At 42.5% G+C, this 6,000-nt stretch overlaps 1 long non-coding RNA gene across 1 annotated transcript in view; it reads left to right on the forward strand.

Annotated features, from left to right (window-relative positions):
* LOC311007669 overlaps positions 1 to 5,330 on the forward strand; it is a 44,092-nt gene extending 38,762 nt beyond the window's left edge. Inside the window, exon 3 of the long non-coding RNA XR_014596435.1 lies at positions 5,166 to 5,330. This is a non-coding gene — a long non-coding RNA (uncharacterized lncRNA). The remainder of the gene's footprint in view (positions 1 to 5,165) is intronic.
* Positions 5,331 to 6,000: the final 670 nt, after the last annotated feature.

A 6,000-nucleotide genomic window follows, 5' to 3' on the forward strand; every position in this document is an offset into this window, starting at 1 on the left:
AGAGCAGCAAATTATCAGTCTATTTCCTAAGTAAACTGTTTTAAATATTATAGCTAGTGTAAACAGTGAGGCTGTGAACTGCTGAATCTCTAACCATGCGACAGTGGGGAACTCGTGAACCTGTCAGGTATTTCAAAGTGTTTGTAAGCAAATGAGACTTTGATTTTCTGAACTGGCTGAGCTTTATTCACTTTTGTTAAATGGTGTTGACTAAAGGTTCATCTCTTTCTTTTTTTTCAGTGATATGTATGAGGCACTGATGCCAGGTGAGGAAACTGAATGCAATTATCAACTCCTACAGTAACTGAAGTTCAATAGTAAACTAAACCAGCAATTATTTAAAACTGTTAAGGCAAATATCTTTATACTGGTTACTTGTTTGTGAAAGAGGCTGCTAGTGTATAATGAATCATTAACTGGATCAGCAGGCTGTTTCCAGCTACAGACATTGGCTTTTGGTAAGAATGCACTGTGAAGCTGAAGGTGACAAACAGGTCGGTTAGGTTAGCAGCTAGCTAGCTGCTAAATAGAGATTATTAATCAGCAAAAAGTTAAAGGTGCTTGAGGCAAGATCGAGGAATAAAACTCACTAGCGATACAACGGCCGTAGCGGCCGTCAGAGTTACTGCAGCCATCAGCCAAGCTGGTGCGGGAGCGCGCATCAACTCTCCACAGCAGTGCAGCTGCTGCTGTAACAGTGACACTGTGGCTGAATTGGAAACGGCATATACAGCCGCCACAGTTTCGTTTGGGTCCGCCGCAGCAGTCTCTCACAGAAAAAAAAGAACATTTTTCACTATCTCTCATCTCTGCCAGTCGGTTCCAGGGTGCCATTCCGAAGGGCCGCCACTCCGAACGTTTACTTTAATTTGTCGGAATGCCGACCCTTAATTATTTATGGGAAAAGGGTGCCATTACGAACCTGAAAGAAAGGGTGCCATTCCGAACCTGAAAAAATCTTGAATCGTTTACGGCACGGAGTAAACATGCCTTATTGCGGTGGTAGCGTAGTGGTCAGAGCATCTGCTTTTGACGCGGTGGATCAGGGTTCGACTCCCGGGGGAGATACATATTAACTGCGATTTTATTGGCCTCTACCTAACCTTTTTACTAAACTTAACCAACTAAACTTAACCAACTCCTTTCTACATTGCCTAAACCTAACCAAAGCACAGAGCAAGGACATTTATTTTCAGCAGGAGTGCCGCGGCTGCATCAGACCATGGATGTAATGCATCAGACTTGCACCTGGGTGAAACTTTGGAGGCGGAGGGGGAGGGGGAGGGGCCGGTCGGGCGCTGTCCCCGCGGCGCGTCGTGTCAAGCCGGGCAGGAAGTCAAACCACGAGAGAATCCGGTCAATTTTCAAAATAAAACACATTCGGAACGGCGGCCCCTCGGGAAGTTCGAAATGACGGACCTTCGGGAATTTTCGGACTGGCAGACCGTCGGAATGGCGGTCCTTCGGAATGGCGGTCGCCCCCCCTGCCAGTCAGCCCCTCGACCTGCTGTCTCTCTCACGACACACACACACACACACACACACTGCGCCTGGCTGTTAATAAACAGTAAATGCGCCATTTCGCGCTCATTAGTGCTCAATTTACCGCGACACCGGGAGGTTGACCGCCCGGGCATCAGGTCAGCCACCGGCCGCCGCCGCCGCCTCTGTGAGCCGCTGGTGCCGCTCAGCTGCTCTAGTGGCTCTGCGCTCCTCCGAACACGGAGAATTTCCTTACAGGTGTTGTTTGGATAAACTGACCATGGATGAATCAATCGGCTCATTGTAAAACTATTTATTTATTTATTTATTGAAGTAGCCTAAATATGGTGATTTTTGTACGTACAGAGCCCCAAGGCTGCGCTGCTCACACACACCTGAAGCTTCACTTTTCCCAGCAAACACAAACCGTAATTTCAACGTTGATTTCCGGTTGAAACCAGGTTGATATAAGGTTTGAACGTTTTTCAACCTCTTTTCAACCGTCTAAAAAGCGGTTACAACATCAACGTGGCGCAAAACACATATTTGTTTAATTTTGGTTGATAATCAGTTCCGTTGTAGCTCTCAAAAGAGATTGTATTGATTAGATTGATGTTTTTTCTCTAAATGAGGGAGGCGAAATTATGTCTAAACAAAACATAATTTCAACGCATTTAATGTTTCATAAAATATCATAAATATGGACATATATGAGCTTTGTGCTTTTAATAGAAAGCTTCCAGTACATCGCAATGGTGATATTTTAATGAATTTATGTAAAATTAGAGGATGGCGTGTACTGCTGTAACGCGCATGCGCAAACACTTAGGCTGAGGACTCAACTTGTCAACTTGACCATAACCGGCTGCTGCACTGAGCGAGCACGAGCAGGAGTGCGGCGAACGAGTCGGTCGTACTCACGCTGCCTGAGTCGTCAAATACGGCATTTTTGGTAAGTGCATGTACTACTGTACAGTATTTCCTATGTTCCAACAAGAAATTATGACACCATTTGTTTCATTTTACGCTGCTAACGATGCGGACGAGGCCGCTCGTTCGGGCATGCTAACTTAGCAACAGGTTAGCATGCTAGCTTGTAACGTTTTCATGCTGCGGCCTTGACAAAACTTTCTGCCCGACTACTTTAAGGCGTGTGTTTCTAATGTTGGTTCGCTATTGCATGTAATTCCACAATTGGACTGTCGGTGTAGCTTTCTAAATTTAATATTTAGGCCATTTTACATCGAAAATACACAGCTGAAAGCGATCGTTCGGGCATGCTAACTTAGCAGCAGGTTAGCATGCTAGCTTGTAACGTTTTCATGCTGCGGCCTTGACAAAACTTTCTGCCCGACTACTTTAAGGCGTGTGTTTATAATGTTGGTTCGCTATTGCATGTAATTCCACAATTGGACTGTCGGTGTAGCCTTCTAAATTTAATATTCAGGCAATTTTACATCGAAAATACACAGCTGAAAGCGAGGGGGCTGCAAGCTAGGGGAGGGAGTGAATGAGGGATTGTGATGATAAAAAATGGCCTAAAACTTTGTTGTTTGTCCTACTACAACAACATATAAAGAAAGTATGACCAGTGGGAAAAGGGCACACCCTACTGAAATGGGCTACTGTATGCAAGTAAAAGTAAAGGGGGAAAACAGGGAAACTGTGGTGTACTCTGTGATTAAAGGTAATTTTTGCTAATAATAAAGTTTGTCTATATTACTGAGTGATTGCACAGTGAAATCCTTGCATCTCATAATTTCTATACTCTTTCCCTAATATTTTAGATGCTGTCATGAGGTTGAATCCCAGTCCCACAGGCAAATGTCAACAGCACCATGGCAGACCACCTGAAACAGGCTGCAGGGAGGACTAGTGGTGGTGGTGGATTCAGCCCTGCATTCCACAACCTTTGTTCTAAACAATTTTATTTAGAGAAAATATTTTTTTTAATTGTTTGCAGGGTTGGGGAGTAATGGAATAGTTAAATATTTAAAATACAGTATTTTAAATAGAAAATGAGTAGCCTAACTGTATTGTGTAACAATTTAAATTTGTGTTTCCTGACACTGTTACTGTCTCAAGTAAGATTACTTGAAGGACTTTAATGTGTTATTTGCTCAAGAAGACTTTTTCTGTATATTTTGTGACTCTTTTTCCCCCCAAATATTGCCACTTTTTTTCTAGAAAAATCCCCCATGTCTGATTGTTATTGTTGTACTGTGTCATATTTCATAAATGTGTCTGTATTTAACACTGTTGATTTTCAGTATTTGAATAAATTCAAGTTTATTGTAGCCTTTGTCCTTACTGTAAACTAAAGTAGATATGCTGGTGGTTGAATTGGTATCCTATAGTCAGCAACTATTACAGTGAGCATTTTTACGTTTAATAGACGTTTAAAAAACGTCTATGTTCAAAACTAGTTCAAAATTGGTTGAAAAGTGAAAGTTTTTTCACCGGCTATATGTAGACGTTTAATGAACGTTCATATTTAGACCACATTTAAACGTCTTTTGCAATAGTGCTTTCAAATGAGAAATTTAGACAAAATTTACCAGCTATGATCCACCATAACAATATACTGTGTATGCACATTAAATAAGGAGAAAATTTTAAATATGGCATTTCCTGGTGAAATATGGTTTATACGTGAACGTTGAATAGACGTCCACAAATAGCCGTTGAAAAAACTTTCACTTTTGAACCAATTCTGAACGTCTTTTCAACGGTCGGCATAAACGTTTTTTAAACGTCTTTTCAACCAAAAAATGTTTGCTGGGTTCATTCAAATGAACTAATGCGACTGCCACTGTGCCACTGTTAGATTTCATCAATGAGACCAGCATTTATATCTCCTAAAAACAATTCAACCAGCCGGCAGAAAACCTCTAAAAACCTGTGGGGAAGTTACTCGGCTGGTTTTCTTCCCTGGGAGGAGGACAGCTGCTGCCCGGCCGATGAGCTCAGCTCCCCGGCTGCAGCCTCTGTGACGAGCCGCTGCTGCTGCGTGTGTGGCTCTGCACTCCTCCGAAAAATGTCGGAGCAAATCTAGTACTTACAGACGTTATTTAGATAAACTGACAACAGATTGGGACTCTAAACTGTCACTTTCTCGCATGAAAAAATATTAAAATGTAAGAAAGTGACGTTATTTCTCTACTCGCTGCTCACATGACTGTTCAGGCTGCAAGACATCCGCCGACCGCTGGTGGCAAGCGGTGGAAAGCCGAAGCTGTCGAGGACGCGCATGCAGCGTCATTTGACGTCACATCCGCGGACAGCGCGGGAAATTCGGACCCAGAATTGCAGCGCATTATGCAGCACACAGCCTGTTCAAGGCAACGGAGAGATACGCGAGTGGGCTCATTCTTTTTGGTTTTGAACGCTTCATCGCCCATTAGCAGTAAAAAACTTAAAACGCATGTGCATTTCTTGCCTCATGAACCTTTAATGGTGGCCTTAACAGAAAGTAAAATTAAATCTTGGACTTGTTATGGGGCGGTGTCCAACAGTCCTTGGTTCACTGTTGGATCCCATATTTAGTCTGCTGCTGCTACAAAGTGTTTTGATTACATGTATAAGATTTACTTACTTATTTAACCTGTTTAAGGCAGCACAGTTATACACAGTTATGTTATAGATCATTGAGCACTAAAATATCTTTCTTCATTTGTCTCCAGCCCACTGGAGGAACTTCTATGTGGATGTGGCTGGAACTACTAATGACGCTCATCAGAGCTATGTTGACAAGTTAAGAAGAGCTGGCCACAATGAGGTGTATATTGTAGATGAGTGCGACTACTGTGTGGTTTTCTGTCCTGTCGCCTCACGAGTGGGAACGGACGTCAGCGAGGCCCTGGATAGACATGGTAATGGTTGTCCAGTTCTACACAGGCTGGTCAAATGTATACAGACTAATCAGTGATTAAAGTTTCTTATTTTGTTGTTAAAATACAAGAAACAGGTCTTAGTGACGTGTTTCTGTGCAGACCCCCAGTGCCACACATTCTCAGTCTTTGAAAGAGAATCTACACCGTTATTTTGGCTAAAAGTGGTTGATATGATATAATTCTGACATGAATAGATAACAGCAAGTGAAATAAACAACCAGACATACAGTATGCATTAATATTTTCTTGTCTCTGACTGATTTGTGTTATCTCAGCGGCTACAGTGGGTAAACCGGTGATTCTGGTGGTGATGCATCACACCATTAATCCTAACGAAGTGGTGGCTGACAGCAAGAGGCTGGTGAACAAAGCAAACGTCCTCCTCACAGTGGACTGTCTGTTCCGAGAGGACAGACTCCTGGACTCTAACACCAATGACGACGCATGGCGAGATATCCAGAAGTCTCTTAAACTGTCAAAGGTAATGACTGGACATCAATAAATCTACTGATCAATAACCAACTATCAATCAGTCAATTTGTTTATTTCGGGCATGTCAATTTAAATCATCATCATCACACTTCATCTTAGTTCAGATAATACAATACACATGGCCGAAAGGGAA

Source organism: Trachurus trachurus (assembly GCF_905171665.1).
Source record: "Trachurus trachurus genome assembly, chromosome: 24".
Taxonomy (NCBI): Eukaryota; Metazoa; Chordata; class Actinopteri; order Carangiformes; family Carangidae; genus Trachurus; species Trachurus trachurus.